Source organism: Phalaenopsis equestris, unplaced genomic scaffold (genome assembly GCF_001263595.1).
Source record: "Phalaenopsis equestris unplaced genomic scaffold, ASM126359v1 Scaffold001077, whole genome shotgun sequence".
Classification (NCBI taxonomy): Eukaryota; Viridiplantae; Streptophyta; class Magnoliopsida; order Asparagales; family Orchidaceae; genus Phalaenopsis; species Phalaenopsis equestris.
In genome coordinates, this window is record NW_018165516.1 from 94,840 (window position 1) to 116,358 (window position 21,519).

Here is a 21,519-nt window from a genome sequence, read left to right on the forward strand (position 1 = left end):
TGCAGCCGCCAGTCCCCGTCGTCCACCACCAGCCCCCACCCCCTAAGTAATGCTTCGTGCTGGGTGGAGCCATGGGCGTTAAAGCTTAATACTGGAGCGCATGTGAATCTAACTATTTTTTTAAATGTATAAGTTTTTTCTTTTAAAAAATTAAAAATACCCAACCAAACATGTTTTATATTTTTATTTTTAAAAATATATAAATCATAATAGTATCAAACAAGTTTTTTAAAATAAGAAAACATAAAATAAAACAAAAACAAACAGAATAAAAACAAAAAAAAATGAAAAAATAAAAAAATAGAAAGTGATCTCAAACATTCGCTAAGGGTTTCTTTGGAATTAGTTTTTTATTTTTATTTTTCATTTAAATTAGTAAAAAAATTGTTTGTTCATTATTATCAAGTTAATTTTACATGTATTTTTATCTATTTTTAAAAACACTAAAATAATTTTTTTACTATTTTTAATTATCTCTTTTTTATCTAAAACCCAATGATATCACTCTAGGGCTCCTAGAAGGTGTTTGTGAAGGAGATTTAGGGTGGACGTGGTATTGGGATAACAAATGAATGAAAATATGAGAGATTGACGGTGTTCGAAAGTGGGTAAGTGTCATTTGACAACTGTCTTGGGTGAAAACAAAGAAAACTTACAAGAAGAGTGAGAGCAAGAAACAAAGAAGTGGAAAGCATCTCATGAGATGGAAGACGCAGAAGGAACTTACAAGTGGCTAAGATGCGAGAGGAGGAAGCATCATGCCCTAGCTGATAGATGAAGGGGGTCGACCCCGTTGTTTGTTGTGGACCCGCATTGTTGTTGGTGTGTTAAAGCCACTTGTAGGAGACAACATAATGTACGCAAGAAGTGGTGTAGTATGAAATACGTGTTCCATAAAGCTTGTCTGCGAGTAGAAGAACACGGAAGGAAGGAGAAGAATGTCACCATTCACGTCTATGGAAGATGATGTCGTGCCCTAATCAAAGGAAGAAGGAAGGCGAAGGTGAACGAGAAGGTAACGCCGGATGTGAGTAAGGGGAAACCGAGTGTCGCGTTTAGAAGAAGAGGAAGAATGCGAAGTTGACTCGCCGTGCGGGTTAAAGTTAGTTGAAGCAGCTCCGATGTGAAGGAAGAAGAAAAGAAGGGGGGGGGGGCGGGGGTAAGGAGAACCTGCATGCAAGTCAGAGGCAAATCAAAGCTTTTAATGAACATAAAGAAATTGTTGACTTCATAATACAAGGAATTGAGATAATATTAAGAGAAAGTAAAGTGATTGCTTATACAAAGGTCTTCAGAAGGTTATGGTTAGGAATTATATTTTTAAATTTTAACAATATTCATTATTTCTAAATGTATCCTTAATTTCATTTATAGGCTTTTTTAGTGAGATTTAGATTGTAACAGTTTCTTCAATTTTTAGATCGGAAAATATATATGTTAAATAATTGTATAATGAATTTCTTATAAAGTTATTAAATTATTGAATGAAATTTAAATTATATTAGATGTGCATAGATAGATTATTATGACATAGATTCCAGTGTATGTGCATATTTAAGTTGATTGCATGACCTATAGATTTAGTAATATTGCATTTATTAATTAGTAGATAGAGTTATGATGTTTTAATAAGAAAAGATTGTATGATATGAAAAATGAAACAATATATATATATGTATGTTTGTATATGTGCATGTTTAGAGAAGTTTACCTTTTTATAGAACAAACAGGGGATGCCATTGTAATATCCCAGACAATTATGATTCTTAGATCTCCAACCGCTATGTTGATTAGACAATATCAACCAAGGGCGACTAAGAATCCTTCCACCTTAGTTAATTGTATAAATTAGATCACGAACTATTGCACTGACTAGATAATATTAGCGAGTGTATTAGGTTATGTTTTGATGGTGCTCATAAGATAGATTTGAATGTTAATTGTGACGCTTAAAATTTGATAGTGAGGAAAAAGTTTGGTAATTTTTAAATGTACCTTAAATTTTGCATCTCTCGAAATTAAATTGAAATATTTTTATAAATTTCTATGCATGAAATTGATCAATTCGATGTAAAGCACTACATGTTTATTGTGATTGGATTTAGAGATAAAATTTGGAAGGAATTTATATTGAATTGAATTCTACCTTTAATTCTACTAACTTCAACCAACCAACCAACTCTAAAAAGCAAATCAAAAGTCTAAGAGCCACTTCAATCAACGAACTTGAATTCCACTAATAACATCCCTATCTATATCACCATCACTTTGAACAAAAGGCCCGAGATATCTAAAATATTCAAAGTTTTTTAATGATTTTTTGATCATCCATAGTGACAGCTCTACCACTAGAGCAACTATTACTAAAGTTACATTACATGTATTCAGTTTTAAATCTACTCAAACGAATGCTTTTATATTCCATTGTAGTCCTCCATACTTCCAGTTTTTCTTAAACTTTTTTTCTACTCTTTTATCCCAAGCAGCATATTGTCAACAAAAAACATACACTAAGGTACATTCTCATGTAAATGCCTAGTAAGAGCATCCATAACTATAGTAAAAAGATATGGGCTTAAAGCCGATCCCTCATGTAATCCAACTAAAATAGGAGAATACTTGGGCAATTCTTTTTTTGTTCAAACAAAAGTAACAATTCTACTTTACATATCAATACTTTTCTTCTCTAGAACTTTCCAAGAGACTTCGTAAACCTGAAATTCGTTAACCTTAAATATTTTCATGAATTCCTTGTTTATCTCATGATTTAACCATAAACATGATTTTCTTATCTTAAATGAGCTTCTCTTCATAACCAATCCTTTTTCGATAACTGCTATCCAATTTTCTCTTTTCTTCATTTCCCTTCAATCCTCCCGCAACTTGTGAAATGGGCCTAACAGAGAGTGTAACTCTTGGTTCGATAGTCTCGTGGCTGTTCTCCCGAAGCTACAGTAACAAGGAACACGTGGAAGTGCGTTAATATAACAAATATCAAAAAGGAAACATATGGAAGGTCATGAATATCTGGAATACCGTGAAAGGTGGTTTTCTACCTTTAGTTTTTTTCTCTGGAACCACGAATCACACTATTGAGCTTCTTGCGGGTCGCACTTGTCATGTGTGTTACAAGAATCAAGTGGAGCTTCATGCGGGAAGAAGAATTGGGACAAGTGAACGAGAAACGTGAAGCTTTCTTTGAATGTATTCACCCCCCTTCGTAAGCATCCTATGGTCGTAGTTGCGGAAGGTCATTGGCTACAATAATATGGGATTAGGAATTAATCAAATACTTAATTAAGTTTATAATTTAAACCACTAGGGTGCTGAAAAAGTGTGGGTCATCCCAATTTAGTCTTGCAAACTTTTATATCTTTGCATGCATTTATAGAATTTTATAAAATTATTTCGGTCGAATTTTGAGAAATGCTAAATTTGTGATATATTTTTAAATGACCAAAATTTTCACTTTGAATTGAAAAAATATCCATTTAATGTTAATCACATTTTCTTACATTGAATCTATTATCATAAGATACTGAGAAAAGTAAAAAATTCGTTAGGCTTGCTAAAGAAAGGTAGCAATCACTTCTAATCGGAGTTCGGTACCATCAACCAAAACTCTATACATGAATTCTTTTTCAGCTAACTTATACATCATTGATAAAGTTCGGCTCCATAGAGCTTAATTTCCCTGGTTTTTCTCCTAGATCATTGATTTTTTTAGTTGTAGAGTTTTCGAGTAGTTTAGGATTTGGTTCTTTTGTTGCATTGCCTTCATACTATCGTTTCTGAAATAGTTTCTTTAGAGGATATCAGAGATTTAATATTATCTTGTTTTTGGTGAAGACTAATATGAGTTAGCCTTTAATACCCAATTTTTTGCTTTTGCAGGTTAAAGTTGATTAATTTTAAATATACTTAATTTTTCATATCTCACGAAATGTGTCTAAAGTATTTTCATAAAATTATACATTTTTTAATGATCAATTTGATTTAAACACTATGTATAAATTATATATACATATATATATATATATATATATATATATATATTTTGAAAAAGCTTAAGGGCTGATATATTAAAGGTAAAGATACAGATAGATTTGTATAGGTGGGCCTAAACACCCAATCCACACGGTACAACACACCAAAAAATGTAAAAATGGGTACATATAGAAATAAAAAGAAACCCAAAAACCACTAGGGTGCTGAAAAAAGGGTCATCCCAATTTAGTCTTGCCTCTGACTCTAGTGCTCGGTAGGGATCCAATTAGCCGATTGGTAAGGTGTTGAGCATTAGTAGATCCCTTAGTAACCAAAGTATCATCCATAAGACTCCTGAGCTCTAGTAGATCTTCATTCTTTTTCTTCCTCCTGGAAGTGTAAACATGTCATTCCTCCTCCGAAGAATCCGCCTGATGGGGTAGAGCTAAAGCAGAAGGTTCTACCCACAATAGGTTCTACCAGTAGTACCCACAATAGGTTCTATAATATGTGAAGTATGAGTTGTCTTTACACCGGATACTTCTTAAAGAAGTGGAGCTGCGAGGCTCTCCTGATTATCAGTCTGAACACTATCATTTATAGGTAATAATTCATCAGTATCATCAGTTTTTTTTTGTATGGAGTTTGCAGGTGCCAGCATCGCATCACTTGTAATAACAGTAACAACAGTGTCATGGGGGGTCCTCTGGTGCAACAAACACCTCCTGTCGGGTAGTATCCTCCTCAGGTGGAACTAAAATGTCCATAGCAGTGTGATTAGACCCATCCTTATTCACTTGAACCTTAGATTTCAAATTAGGATGAAATTTGTAGCATTTAGTATATTTAGTAAGAATATGACCAAACATCTTACAGTGGGTACAATATGGGCGTTTGTATTCCATGACGATTCGTTGCCAATAACCATTATGAGTTGTGCCCAGCTAGACTTCAATAACATCAGATAAAGTAATATCTCTCTACAAGTATTCTAACCACCGAGTGTCTGATTAGGTTGAAAGTAGGCAGGTCTAGTTTTAAAGGATCCCCAAGGATGACCCTAATAAAGTAGAGAACCTGATGGTGAAAAAAATGCAACTTGAGATCAGGTAAACTAAACCATACAGGTACAATGAGAGTTTCATGATTTGGGTTGAAATTAGGAGACCAATTGAGTAACTTCATTTATTTGCCTTCGATTTTAAGATATTTCTTAAAGAAAATTCTGGTGTAGTCTTCAGACACTGTTAGTTGGATTAACACGTCTCTTATCCATGAGTCCCACTTTTCACTTGCCTATTAGCTTAAGATCATCAACATTCTTTCTGATAACATCTATAGAAGGATGTCCCCACTGAAATTTTTCAATAAGAGCAAATTTAAATTTTTCCGTCAGGGTAGAAATTTCTGATTCAGAGAAAAAGATTGCATTTTTCTACCTTTCTTACTTCCATTCTTAATAAAAGGACAATCATCTATACCCTCACGAGATTCCTTATAAGTTGAGGGGAATCCCACTGCAGACTCCACCTAAGAGTTACCCGCCACGTGGGCAAAGGAGACTTTGTCCTACTCAACCAAAGAAGGAGGCGCCATCAGAGCAAGGAGAGTTGTCGGCGTTAAACTACAACAAAGTTGCTGCACAAAGTTGCTGCGGCATTGCTGCGGCAGGAAAAACAATGAAAAGTTTCACAAAACTGGGCTGACGAGTGGCTCTGTCGCAGACGCCAGAGGCAGAGCCGAGTAGACGACGTGACGCTGAACTGGGGTCGAGAAGCTCTGTTGCAGACAGAAGCAGGACACAAATGTCGAGCTGCTGGACTTGTCGAGTAGACGCGAACGCGTTGTCGTCGAGACGCAGACGAACGCCGACGAAGATGGGCGCGGGTTGATGAAGCAGAAAGGAGCGGAAGCTTTGAGCGACAGAATCAATGTCGATCGCCATTTGAAACATTCGAAATCCTAGCAGAGCAGTCGTCCGCCATTTTGATACTATATATATATATATATATATATATATATAAAGATATGTATATTAATATATAAAAATAGCTTAATTAAATCATGATTCATCCTAATTAACCTTTTTAATCTTTTCGACGCTAGCAAGCCCACATTTCTCTACATGCGATGACAAATGGGAGTTTGGATGGCTGTGATTAAAGGAGCGCAAGTTTTTTCTCTAAAGCCTCATTCCCTTTCCCCTCTCCCACTCTTCTGCTTCGCGAGCCTATGCATTCCATGATCCTGGTGTTGTAGCGGGATCCAGCAGGCGGCTGAGAGATAGTCAGTTCTCTCCATTTCGACTGCTCTTACGGATCCTCTGTTGTGGAAGATAGAACGCACATTAAGTAACCATTTGTTGTTTTGCAGGGTTAAACATGTTCTGGAGAAATTGGGAGTCATAATCCTCTCTTTCAATGGTTTGAACGATGCCACCGATCAATTGTGTAAGCTCCCAAAGCAGAAAATTGTGGCAGCCCGTTGTTTCTGCTGTGGTTCATTTTTGTTGGAGGGCACGACATGCTAAATGCCACAACCTGACCTACGATACTCCAACCGTCATTACAACCACTATTCTTGATGTGCTCATAAAGACATCGCTTTACCTATTCTGGGGGCAATGAGATACTAGCCATCCCACTGGGTTGGTTCCTCCACATTTCTATTATCCTCCCACTTTTGGATGGCTTAAGGTGAATGTCGATGGAGTCCTTCTCTCTTCTGGAGCTGTCGGGACCGACCTTATTGTTCGTGACCATTGGGAAATTGGTATTATGCTACCAAACACTACTTAGAGCCTTGAGACAACACCGAAGTTGAAATGAACATTTTTGTCAACCATTCATGCTTGAATGTAAGGGCATCATCGTTGAAGGAGATAAGGCCAACGTTATGCACATTTTAAGCTCTATTATGAAAATGAATATTTTGTGCAACCGACCACTTGAGGCCTCGAATCTCGCTGTTCTTTTGAATTTTAAGCGAGATTAGTTTTTTCATACTACATGGGAATGTAACGTGGCTGCTTATTTTTGTGCTAAGCGTACCCTTTGCGGTTATTTTGTTTTGATGCATATAGATGATGATAGAGAACTCTACCATACTTCTAGATGACAGTTCTCTCTTTTGTACATCATAAATGCTTATTTACATAGTTTTTGTAATTTATTTAATACATTAATACAAATGCATATTTTCACAGAACTCGCAGTTTTGATGCTTTCAGAAGAAACTATTATGAAGATTCTTATTTTCATGCAATTTGAAACATTCCTTTCCTATTCCACCGTCTTTTTCTGCGTTTTGTCGTGAGCAGGAGCTTTCCGCGATCCTCGTTACTGTAGCAAGAGACAAAAGTGTGGCTTGAAGCTGCGTACTTTGATTATTAGTTTTCGAGCAGGTTTTTGAGCAAGAAAACGTAGTTAAAAAAAAGGAAGATGAGACTTGGGGAAGGTGATGTATGCATTTATATATATAGTAAAAGTTGTTGAAATACTAATCAACTTAATAAATATCTTCAGATTTCTATAAATTCAATTGGCTGGCTTGATTTTGCTGAGGGTTGGTTCCAATTGTTGGCTAAAAATTGGGAAGGGAATAGAAGATTACGTCGAAAAATTTAATGCACGAAAATTTCATTGAGAAATAACAATTGAATTATTTATAGATTAAATTAAGTCTTAAAATAGATAATTTCTTGAATTCTAAAGGAATTATAATTCCAATTAGTATACTCTAGACAACAAGCTTGAGGTGGGATTGAGGAAACTTACGGTACTGCTCTGTTAAGTCAAGTGAAATAATAATATATTAAATTAAGAAGAATATTTTCTTTGTAGGATTACTAGGTGATTTATTGATGTGCAATTGTATTTATAAATTTTCAAATATTTTCGAACACTTGAACATGTTACTAAAATGCAAAGTTTGAGCTGACACTAATGATATTTATAATTTAAACGCTTTAATTAATCCGTTGAGCATGTTTATTAAACTATGGTTTGCAGGTATTGGTACACCATTGTATACAGATATGATAAATGATCTGACATAATGAATGATTGTTATAGGAAATATGTACAAGGTATTGTCACAAATGTTGTGATCTGTAGGTTATTATATATGTGATTTGCAGGTATGGATGACAGAGATGCTGTGAGATTCCCATGAACGAAATTGTTAGTATTAGGAGGTTGTTGATAACTTCTATGTTGATAGTGGCCCAATTTTTAGTTTTTGGGTAGGTTTTTGAGCAAGAAAACAGAGTTAAGAAAAAAAAGAAGATGAGACTTGGAGAAGGTGATGTATGCATTTATATATATAGTAAAAGTTGTCGAAATACTAATCAACTTAATGAATTTCTTCCGATTTCTATAAATTCAATTGGCTTGTTTGATTTTGCTAAGGGTTGGTTCCAATTGTTGGCTTAAAATTGGGAAGGGAATAGAAGACTACGTCGAAAAATTTAATGCACGAAAATTTCATTGAGAAATAACAATTGAATTATTTGTAGATTAAATTATGTCTTAAAATATATAATTTCTTGAATTCTAAAGGAATTATAATTCCAATTAGTATACTCTAGACAACAAGCTTGAGGTGGGATTGAGGAAACTTACGGTGCTGCTCTGTTAAGTCAAGTGAAATAATCATATATTAAATTGAGAAGAATATTTTTTTTGTAGGATTACTAGATGATTTATTGATGTGCAATTGTACTTATAAATTTTCACATATTTTCAAACACCACATGTTACTAAAATGCAAAGTTTGAGCTGACACTAATGATATTTATAATTTAAACGCTTTAATTAATCCGTTGAGCATGTTTATTAAACTATGGTTTGCAGGTATTGGTACACCATTGTATACAGATATGATAAATGATCTGACATAATGAATGATTGTTATAGGAAATATGTACAAGGGAATGTCACAAATGTTGTGATATGTAGGTTATTATATATGTGATTTGCAGGTATGTATGACAGGGATGCTATGAGATTCCCAATTCTTGATATTTAAGGCATGAACGAAGTTGTTAGTAGTAGGAGGTTGTTGATAACTTCTATGTTGATAGTGGCCCAATTTTATCAGTAGTTGTGTAGTTAATTGGTTGGGTGACGATCTAATGATAAAATAAAATTAGTCAAAACACATGCGAGTACATGTGACATTCCTAAGACGATTGCTGTTGATTATGAAATAGTTAAAATATTCATATAATTGTGCGTGAATGAATAGAAAATATGCTTGTTACAGTTTGTTATTGTTTACTGACTTATATTTGTTATTTTAGATGCATACGAAAGCATGTTGTGGTATTTATTGTTGTCATGCATATGAATTATGATTGACCATACTATTTGTTTTCTTCACATCTATAAAATCTTATATTATTGGGATTATTTCACTGAGCTTGAAGCTCACACTCCTATTTGTTGATTTTGAAGGTGTAGGAGCATCGCGACGATTAACTAGAAGTGATATTGCACAACTTTTGGTTGGTGTAATTTTTGATGCTGTAAATAGTTTTTAGATGTATCTTTATATGTTGGATTTTTAGCAATTTTGTATATATTAGTGATATCATTATGCACGCTTCGAAGTAATTGTGGATGTTAATAAGTTATAAATTGAATTAGATTATTAATGCTTATGCCGATTGAGTTTAACTGATTCATTACCCACTAAGACTTGATTTGTACAAGTTAGAACTACTGTGGTGGGATTTGTACTTGACTGAGTTGACCACTCTGTTAACCCTAAGGGGGGTTATTTGGGGTGTGCATAGCCTTTGGCTGCTCGGGAAGGGCTATCACCTTCCTCACTTATGAAACCCAAATCATTCTAGCTAATGAAGGTTTTAATTAGCTATAGAAGCTCAAACTTCACACGCGTGAGCATATTTTTTGGCGGCAGGTCATTAGCGATGCATTCTGATGCAGGCACGAAGCTAGGGCAGCGCTCAATGCGGGTGCTTCGTTTCCGCAGGAAAGGGCCTACGAACTCGTGAAGCCTCGCGGAACAGAGGGATCTTAATCCTTCTTGAACTTGAGATAACGAGAGAACCAGTGCGAGAGCAGGGAGAAGTATTGCGAACGTGCGCGATTCTGATGGGTGCCAACTATGGAATTTTGGATTTTTTTGATTTTTCTTGCCTTCTTTCTCTCTCCTTTTATGTAGAAGTTTCTTTTGAGCCGACAAATTGCTGTTCTTGAGTATGTGGGACTCGGTACTTGGTGTGTTTCGTTTCAGACCTCTTGTGTGGAGTCTCTTTCCCCTTTGTGCTTCATCGAAGGAGGTGGTGGTGGAGCTTTAGCTGTATCCTTTCCAAGGTGGTTATCATACATTTCCTTTTACCTTCCCAAACCTTCTCCACGCTCTTCAGCCGCCAAACTCTCCCTCCGTCACCCCAACACCCAACCTTTTCCCCTTCCCACAGGTTATTACTGCTAACCCGCCTTCCTAACTCCTTTCAAGCTCTTCCCAACAACTCCATCACCGTTGTCGACCACCTATAACCCTTTCTCATCTTCCGTCCCTACAATTCCATGACTCGACCCACAATTACAGAGATATTGATATTCTTTAATATGCCAAAAAATTGACCCAAATTATATTTAGCGGCTAGTGAGAACAAATGTAATATGATAAAATTTAGAGAAATAGTTTTCTCACTATGAGTACTACACAAGTATACGTATTGTTTTAAGTAATATAGAGTTTTCTTTAAAAACTACAGTGTCGATCCCACAGAGAAAACATAAACGAAAAGAAATGAAATATATGAATTTTAATTTTAAGAGAACTTAAGACTGCAAAAATTAACTAAAGATGAAAATTAAGTTTACTAATTTCTACAAAATGCAAGTAAAAGTAAATGAAATGATTTTAGAAAATATATAAAAAGAGATTTTCTCTTTGTCAATAATTCATAATAAGTATAGAATTTCAAATGTTTAGAAGTTTAAATGTGGTATTATGACAAATAAGAGCATACCTGGTCTTTACTTCTTCTTTGAATTGTGTAAAACTAATCTAAAGTTAGTGTGGTAATGTCATGTGTAGTAATGCTGGGTAGGTTTTAGTCTCTAATTCCTAGATTACCCACTGTATCCTCTCTATAGGACATACCATTGACCCTTAGTTCCAATTTCTAGACTAAATTGATCAAAGAATTTTGCACGTCAATTTAAAAATATCAATTCTACGCCAATCAAATCTTATCTTCCTATCTATTTGCACTCCTCATCGGACGATCCCCATTGCTCTTTCTAAGGTGAAATGTGATACTTACAAGTTAAAAAATCTTAATCATTTTGGGTCTATAAGTTTCCTCAACAAATTTTAACTATACAAGTGATCATTTTGTAAATTAAATGAAGATCCAGTAAAAATATCATTACAATTTTTAGGAATAAAAGTTCTAAACAAAATCAAAATCACTTGTTTTCTTCATATTGCAAGGAGAAAGAAAACAACTCAAAACGCATGTGGATAACAAAACAAGACATATTTATAAAACTCAATCTAAAGTACAAGACTTACATACAAAGATACAAATACTTATTTGGAATGTTCCCCTAGTCGCTCATTTGTTCTCTGACTTCTCTGACTCCAACAACATTTACTGGACTCCCAAAATCCCGAAATAATAGACTCACAAAGAAAACTTCTCACACACTCAGTACACTCACACACTATGTGATTCTATATATCTGACCCCCTAGCCTCTTGGAATTTATCCCTATTTATAGAGCTTAAAAAATGATCAAGGGTTGCGACACACGTCTCTTCAAAATTCGACCTCATTCAATGAATCTTCTAGAAAATAACCGTCGTGCCTAGACGTCAACCAAGTTTTGCATCTGGTGCTTAGGCGTCAGATCCCTGCGCCTATATACCGGTTCGGCTGGTTTGATAATTTTCTTTAGTTTAGTACATTTTCCTCTTTTTTATGTATTTTTGCTCCTTTTTACTCTTAATCTCTTTTCCTTGCACCTGCAAACAAAAGCATAAAAATACCTTTTGTTAATGCATAATATCTTAAAAGATTGAGCATTAAATGTGTATAAAATATAGGCAATTTTAAGGTGGATCAATTTCCCCAAACTTAAGCGTTAATTTTCCTCAGGTTACCTTTCTTACTATATGTAAAAGGTATAACTTACGAAAGTGAGTTTTACTTTAAGATTTCTATAATTTTTTTTTAAATGTAATAGTGAAACTTTAGAAAGATTTTTAATAGCATAGGTTAAAACTAAATTGTAAAAATATTTAGTAGTCAAGTATAAGAATTTTGATTTCCTATTTATTTCAAGAATAACTGTAGTTTGTCATATTAAAGTTGCTCAAAAGAATTACAAGAAAAAGAATTTCTTGAGAAATTTAATAGTAAGGATGCTAATACTTTATAAATAAGCTTATAAATGTAATCGCTTAAGATGATTTAAGTGAAGCCAATTTTTAATTAGGCATCTCCTCATGCTTCTCACATATATTTTTAAGGATCATTTTCAAGAATTTCTTTTTTTTTTTGTCATGTGAGGATTACTATATCTGGATAGTCCGTGCCTAGACGCCAACCAAGTTTTGCATCTGGCGCTTAGGCGTCAGATCCCTGCGCCTATATACCGGTTCGGCTGGGTTGATAATTTTTTTTTGTTTTTTTTATTTTTTTTTTTTTAAATTTTTTTTGCACCTGCAACAAAAACATAAAAATATTGTTCATTAAAATATAATATCCTAAAAAATTGAGCATAAAATGTGCATAAAAATAAGTGATTTTAAAGCGCATCAATTCCCTCAAAATTAAACGTTATTTATCATTAAGTAACCTTTTTCACTATGTATAAAAAGTATAACTCATGGAAGTAATTTTTACTCTAAGATTACTATAGTTTTGTATTATAAATGCAATAGAGAATATTTAGAAAGATTTTAATAACATAGGTTAAAACTAGATTGTAAAATTATTTTGTAATCAAGTATAAGAATTCTGATTTCCTATTTATTTTAAGAATAATTGTAGTTTGTCATATTAAAGATACTTAGAAGAATTATAAGAAAGAATTTTAGGAGAACTTTACAATAAGGATGCTAATACTTTATAAATAAGTTTAGAAATGTAATTAAGTTACTTTTCTTAAGGTGATTTAAGTGAAGTCAATTTTCGATTAGGCATCTCTTCAAGCTTCTCCTCACATAAATTTTTCTTTTTTCTTTTCCTTTCTTTTTATTTCTCTTTTTTTTTTAAGGATCATTTTCAAGCATTTCTTTTTCTTTTTGTCATGTGAGGATTACTATATCTGGATAGTCTTTAATGATTTTAAACTCCACCATCCTCTTCTTAAAGTTAAAAACTTTTCACATTTCCTTACTTTATAAATATGTATTAAACTTGAAAAAGATTTTTTATAAAGTCTCAATTCTTTTCAAATAAAAATTTATTATCTTTAGCATTTCAAAAAATACAATTTTCTTTATTATAAATAGTAAAAGCCTAAGTCGTATACTCTTATACTAAATATCTCAAATTTAGAATTAATTTTTATTATTAAAAATTTTTAGTTAAGTTTACTATATTATTTATAAACTAAAAAATACAGTTATCTCATGCTATCACAATATACCACAGGTTTTGTTAAAATAATTTTTGAAAATATATTTTACTCGGCACAAATAAGGTTTAGTTTTTTAAAAAAATTTTCTCCCTTTCCCAAAATTTAAATTTTAAATTAGTTTAAAAGAGTTTAGTTTATGATAACATGAAGAAAAAAAAAATTTAAAATTTCTAAGCAGGAGAACAGTACATGTACAATAAAAATTTGTGTTGAGCATTAGAAAATTTAAATTAAAACAGGTATATCACCAAAAGCTTGCAAATATAAAACTATTCTCTAACACATCCAATACTAAATAAAAGAGTAGCAAAAGTAGGAGTGATAAAACATAATTACACCAAGAAATCCTACATAGTCATACATTAGAAGTTCAAACATAGGAAATAATAAACAGATCAACAACAGAAAAGTAAGAAAGCCTAGTCATCTCCTTCAACATCAACATCAAAATCAAATGATATATCTTCATCCATAGATTTTGGGCCTGCATAAGGAGTAAATCGAGGGCAAGTAGAAAACTTAGTTGACTTGTCTACCTTCATGAATTTCACTAATGCCTCGTCATAATCATCATCATAATCACTTTTTTTTCCGAACATAATCTGCCATGTGATCAAATTTATTTGCCATATCTTCCATACGGCACTGCATCAAAAACATATCCTTCTGGTGTTCTAAATACCTCACTCAACACATCCCAAAAACTGGATGGAGACTTAGTAGTAGTGGAAGTAGAAGATCTAGAAGTAGAAGACATAGAAGTAGTAATAGGTGCATCATGAGTTCTATCTCTAGGTCGTCCGTACACATCTACATTGACCTTCCCAATGGGTTTAAGTGGCTTCAACTGCTCAGCAGAAACTTTCCCATTACCGAGCCACAATAACATTTTCAATGGCTTTACCGGGTCTGTAAAAGCTTCACTCTGTAATAAACTTTCTTGACGATGCACATTCGTTGTAACGAATTTGTGCTTTTATATTGACAAATTTGGCATTGTCGAAAGTTTCTTTTCCCTTTCCCCGCTTTGTATTAGGAGCCATCTAAAATTTGAAGAAAAATTCTAACAAATTTTAAAATTAAGATAAAATACTTTCTACAAGCTTTTTCAAACTAATAAAGCTTAAATTAATGATTTTTTCACCGCCTAATCAAATATTTTTGCAAATTTCGGTTCCACACAATGTATGAAAAATCCATGGTGAAATTGCAAAATAATTATGCCAAAATTATCTAACCTCGAGAAGATGAAATCCAGTGGTTTCGAGCCAAGAAATTTGAAAATCAGAGCTCTAAGAAGTACCTTAGGGCAGATTTTCGCGAAAAAGAGGTTGGAGATGGAGCTTGGGCGTCAACAGTGGCGTGGGTTCGGTTTAATATGCAAAATTTTTGAGTTTCGACCAGTTTAGTTGAACTGGCGCCTAGGCGCCAGCCCCATAATTTTTCTTTTCTTGGATTTTAAGTGTAACACAACAAGATAAACATCTTTAAACCAAAATTTCACATTAATTTAATATCACACCTTTTGTTTATGATCTCTCAAATATCTTCCATTTTTCAATTATAACTCTTAATTTGAGATTAATTCACAATTCTAACACTAGTTTTACACAACACAACTATTCATTAATATCCACCAAGTGACAATACAACAAACACTAAAACAGTTTAGAACACTAGAAATTAAAAACACACAATACTATCAACAACTAGATTAGTGTAACACACAAAACAACCATTACTATAGTCGAGACAACATAAACACTAGAATCCTTCCAATGATCCTCCCTTGTTGACCTCATTCTCGTCACCCTTTTCACATGTCAAATAGTTGCGATCAAATGTGTGGAAGAAAAGAGCACGAGAAATTTTCATGGTCGTTTTTTCGTCAATCCAATTGCTCTTGCAATATATAGTTACCTGATAATCCTGTGCGATTGGATTAGAGTTTCATCTGCCACTCCAAATATTCATACTGATGATATATTTCATGCAACTTGTTGTGTAGATTTGACAGTTCCTCTTCAATCTTTCCTAATTTGCTCGTCATCCTTTCCAAACTCAGCGCTAAAAACCCATTGAAATTGGTTTGGACATCATTTTTGGTTTGGGCATCATTTTGCACAAACTTATCTCTAGTGACCATACCATTATTTCTACTCTCCATGGAAACAAGTGAATGGAAGCAAAATCTCAAACTGCCTCTATATTTCTTCTTTTTGGTCTAATTTTTGGAGGTCTGAAAATTTAGGACGAAGGTAAGACAATTTAAATGGAAAGAAATGGAGAAAACTGCTTGGGGGCGGTTTTCCCCACATCCAAAAACTGTGGCGCCCAGGTGCTGGATTCTGGCGCTTAGGCGCTGGATTTTGGAGCTTAGGCGCTAGCTTCACAGGACCCTGGCGCTTAGGTGTCAGTGTCCTAGGGAACACTGATTCACTTATCTTCAAATTTCTTCAATTTTCAATCATGTTTCATACCTTAAATAGTGTTTAAAAAATACTACTAAAGCAAAGGATGGTCACAATACTACATCAATAACAAACATAAATCAAATCACACAAATAGATTATGGGTTGCCTCCCACAAAGCACTTGGTTTAACGTCGTCAGTCCGACATATCCAAATGTTTTACTCGGATTGACCTAGCATCAAAGTTTCTTTATTTTAGGGTTTGTTTTCTCCAATGTAAGGTTTCAACCTATTTCCATTTACTTTAATTATACAATCAATTTTTGGATCTTTAATATCCATAACCACATAAGGATAAACTTTTATCACAATAAATGACCCCATCTATCTGGACTTGTGTTTTCCTGGAAATAATTTCAATCCAGTATTGTATAATAGAACTTATTGTCCAGACTTAAAATTCTTTCTTAAAATATTTCGATCATGCCAAATTTTCATCTTTTTTTTTATAAATTCTAGCATTTTCAGAAGATTTTTTCTTTATTTCTTTGAGGTTATTTAATTGCAATAATTGCTATAAATTCTAGCATTTTCAGAAGATTTATTCCTTATTTCTTTGAGGTTATTTAATTGCAATAATTGCTTTTCTCCAACATCCTTTAAATTATAATTAAATTTTTTTATCGCCTAGTAAGCTTTGTGTTCTAACTCAACTGGTAAATGACAAGTTTTTTTAAATATGAGCATATATAGAGACATTCTTATAAAAATTTTATAAGCAATCCTATAAGCCCATAACATAGAATCAAGTCTATCAGAGTAATCAGTTCTATTATGATTTACAGTTTTCTCCAAATTATTTTAATTTCACGATTTGATACTTCTGCTAATCTACTAGTCTGAGGGTGATAAGCTGTGGTTAACCTATGTTTAATTCCATGTTCTCTAAGTAATGTTTCAATTCTAAAATTTTTAAATTGACTTCCCCCATCAGTAATGATCACTCTTGACATTTCGAATCTAGTAAAAATATTTTTATTTAAAAATTTAGCAACACAACGCATCACAGCGAGACAAAACTGTTGCTTCAATCCATTTAGACACAATTCACAACTAATAATATATAAATCTTTCCTGAAGAAGATACAAATGGTCCCATAAAATTTAAATCTCATACATAAAAAATTTCAACTTCTAAAGTAAAATTTAGGGGTATGTCATCTCTTTTATAAATATTGCATACTCTCTGACATCGATCACAAGTTTTCACATAATTATTAACACCTTAAACAATTTAGACCAATAAAATTCAGTGTGTTAAATTTTAAATGCAGTCTTATTTATTCCAAAGTGTCCCCCAAATTTAGATTTATGATATTTTTGTATAATTTCTATGGTTCCATTAATTGGTACACATTTTCGAATGACTGAATTTCGACATCTTTTACATAAATAAGAGTCATCCCAAAAGTCAAAACTTGCATCATACATAAATTTCTTTTTCTGGTGGCTTGTTAGTCTGTATGCTAGAATATTACTAAGTTGTTAACTATATCTACATACTATGGTATATGCCACTCAGCAATAACATAAAATTGTTCATCAAGAAAATTTTCATTTGTCATCCTCATTGTTCTTTTCATTTTCATGTTCAAGTCTTGACAAATGGTCAACAATTTAATTATCAACACTTTTCCTATCCACTATTTGAAAATCAAATTCTTGTAGAAGTAGGACCCATCTGATTAATCTTGGTTTCACATCCTTTTTTGGACATAAGATATTTAATAGCGAAATGATCAACATGTACAATGCATTTAGCTTCAAATAAATATGGTCTAAATTTATCAAAAACACATACTATTGTCAACATCTCTTTTACAGTTATATAATTAATTTGAGTTTCATTAAGAGTTTTACTAACATAATATATAAATAATATATAACTTTAATAATCTTATCATATTTGTCCTAAAACAACTCCAATAGCGTACTCACTTGCATCACACATTAATTCAAATGGTTTTTTCCAGTTAGGTGAAACAATGATAGGTGCAGTAATTAATTTTTTATTTAATAAATTGAAGGCTTTAAGACAATCATTATTAAAATAAAAACCATAGAGGCTTAGCAATTCAAAAAAAGGCTAAAACCATAGAGGCTTAGCAATTCAAAAAAAGGCTTTAATATGCCTCCTATAAAATCCAACATGTTCTAAAAATCTTCTTATTCCTGTTACTAAAGTAGGAGGTGGTAATTCAACAATAATTTGAATTTTTTGCTCATCAACTTTTGTCATTTTTAGAAATTTTATGTCCCAATAAAATCTCTCGTGTGACCATAAATTAATATTTTTTCCAATTTAGAACTAAATTTGTTTCTTCACAGCGTTTTAAAACTTTTGCTAAATAATCTAAACACGAATCAAAACAGATTTAAAAAACTGAGAAATCATCCATAAAAACATTAATTCCTTTATCAATTTGGTCACAGAAAATATACATAATAAATTTTTAGAAGTTGCTGCATTACATAAACTAAAAGACATTCTTCTAAAAGCAAAAATTTCATATGAACTTGTAAATGTAGTACTCTCTTGATCCTTTGGAGCAATAGATATTTGGTAGTAACCAGAATATTCATCCAAAAAGCAAAACTATTGGTGTCCAACAATTAGTCCAAGAAAGGTAAAGAAGAGTGATCATTCTTAGTTGTGGTATTTAGTTTTCTATAGTCGATACAAATTCGCTATCTAGTGACTTGTCTTGTTGGAATTAATTCATTTTTTTTATTCACGACTACAGTCATTCCTCCTTTCTTAGAAACACAATGAATAATTCTAACCCATGCACTATCGGATATATGATAAATAATTCCAGCATCTAACCACTTTAAAATTTATTTCTTTACCACTTCCTTCGTGGTTAGATTTAATCTTCTTTGAGGATCAACAATAGGTTTATAGTTATCTTCCATTAAAATTCTCTGTATACAAATTGAATGAATGATTTCTTTAATATCTGCTAGTGTCCATTCAATTTTTTTAATAATTTTTTAATGTCTCAAATAATTTTTCTTCACGATCTTTAGTTAACTCTGATGATATTATCACAGGTAAAGTTGATGAACTTCTTAAGAATGTATATTTTAAATGCGTAGGAGGTACTTTCATCTGAACTTCAGGAGGTTTTTTAATTGAAGGGATTAGAGATTTGCTATTTTCAGTAGTATTCAAAATCTCAAAGTTTTTCTGAACATAATTGGTTTCCTCAACATTTATCTCTGATGATTTTTCTTCAAAATCACGTACAATTTCACTATCTAATCCTTCTTGATCTAATATCACTTCATTTTTTTCCTCAGAAATGACTTTATATTTTTAATGACTTGAAATGACTTTATATTTTTCTTGGTAATGTTTAACAATCATATAATCAATAATATTCTTCATATAACATTTTCTTTAACATGATACCTCTTTGACTTTAGAATATTAAATGTTACTTTCTGGTCATTAACTCTCATGGTCAACTCTTCTTTCTGCACATCAATCATAGCAAAAATGGTCTCCCCAAAATAATCGAAATTTCTTTATTTTTTTCATGTCTAGCACAATGAAATCCGCAGGGAAGATAAATTTATCCATCTTAACAAGTAAATCTTCTATAACCCTTTAGGATAAATGATAGATCGATCAACTATCTAATGAGTTACAGTAGTGAGAGAAATCTCTCCTAAATCTAACATTCGAAAAATGTATAAAGAATTGAGATTAATGCTTGCTCTTAAATCGCATAAGGCTTTTTCATAAATTTTTTTTCTAATCGCACAGGGTATAGTGAAGCTACAAGGGTCTTTAAGTTTTTGAGGATGCTTCTTTTGAATTATTGCACTAAATTCTTCACTAAGTGCAACAGTCTCATACGCTTCACACTTCAACTTTTTGTTTAATATATCTTTCATAAATTTGACATAACTCGGGCATTTATTCTAAAGCTTCTATAAACGGAATATTAATTGTAAGATTCGGCATTTATTCCAAAGCTTCTATAAACGGAATATTAATTGTAAGATTCTTAAATATCTAAAAAAAATTTAAAAATTATTGATCAAGCTTTTGTTTTCTCAATTTTTGATTAGAAAGAGGTGGAGGTTTTTCTAAATCATTTTTTGTTTGAGAGAGATTGTTCTTGGTCTTTAGAAATAGTCTCTTTAGGCTTTTAGTTTCTTCAATCTCTCTCAACTTTGATCTCTTTTTGAATTCCAACATTTAATTCCTTCCACTACTAAGTTGAACAACTTTAATTTGTTCTTGTTTCGTTCCTTTGTCTTTAGGATTTATTTCAACATTACTAGGAAGTGTTCCCTAGTTATTGAGTTTATTTGCGACCGCATGTAAAGTTTCTAATGATTGAGAAACATTCATTTGTCCCGATAAATTTTCCTCGCTTGAGGTATTTTGGAAAAATTCATAACATAATTATCTAACTTATATTTTACAACATAATAAGATGGTGAAAGCATAATTCTCCGGAATGCTAGTCACTCTTTTAGGATTTATATTTTTTGAGGGCCATTAAAAATTATTAGTGGCTATTTCTTCAATTAAGACACGAGCTTCATCGAATGATTTTGACATTAAAGACTCCCCAACAACATCAATTATAAATCTAAGGGATCCTATTAACCCATTATAAAATTTTTGAATAATTAGCCGGTCAGATAAAACATGATATTGACACTTTCTAAGGAGTTCTTTAAATCATTCCCAAATCTTATAAATTGACTCCCCTTCATACTGAATAAAAGAAATAATATCATTTCTAAGCTTAGTAGTTTTTGAAGGAGGAAAGTATTTAGCCAAGATTTTTTGTGTTATATCTCCCCAAATTTTAATACAAAAAAGTGCTAATGAGTTTAACCATATCTTAGCTTTATCCCTTAAGAAAAAAAAGAAAAGTCCAAGTCTAATCGTGTCGTTTGATACGCTATCATATTTGAATGTATCACAAAGTTCTTAAAAACTTGCAAGATGTAAATTTGGATCCTCAGTTGGTGTTCTCCCAAATTGATTATTTTGTACCATTTGTATTATTGTAGGTTTAAGTTCAAATTAGTTAGCCGCTACAAAAGAGATTTAAATACTCAAGTAAATTTCATTTGTCGTAGGGTTTGCATAATCCCTTAAAGGTCTTAGTAAATTTGATGTTCATTTTCAGTAAAAGGTTTAATTTTATTTTGTGATGTGTTTGCCATTTCTTGAGAATTGCGAAGTTGATTTTACTTTCAAATTCTTCTTATAACTGGTTCTAATTCAGAATCGTAGGGTACTAAATCTTCAGATGTCGAACTTCACATGCAAAAAATAAAATACTAAAGCAATCTAAATAAAATAAAATTATACATATATTTATATTACTTTTTCTCTGTTTTTGCAATTTTTTGTAATTTTTTTTATAATTTTTGATTTTTGTAATTTTTTTTATAAAAC

The 21,519-nt window shown here is 32.3% G+C and overlaps 1 protein-coding gene across 1 annotated transcript in view; it reads left to right on the forward strand.

Annotated features, from left to right (window-relative positions):
• LOC110032977 (putative SOS response-associated peptidase YoqW) overlaps nucleotides 1-21,519 on the forward strand; it is a 71,425-nt gene that overhangs the window by 12,484 nt on the left and 37,422 nt on the right. The gene's annotated exons all lie outside the window — the stretch shown is intronic.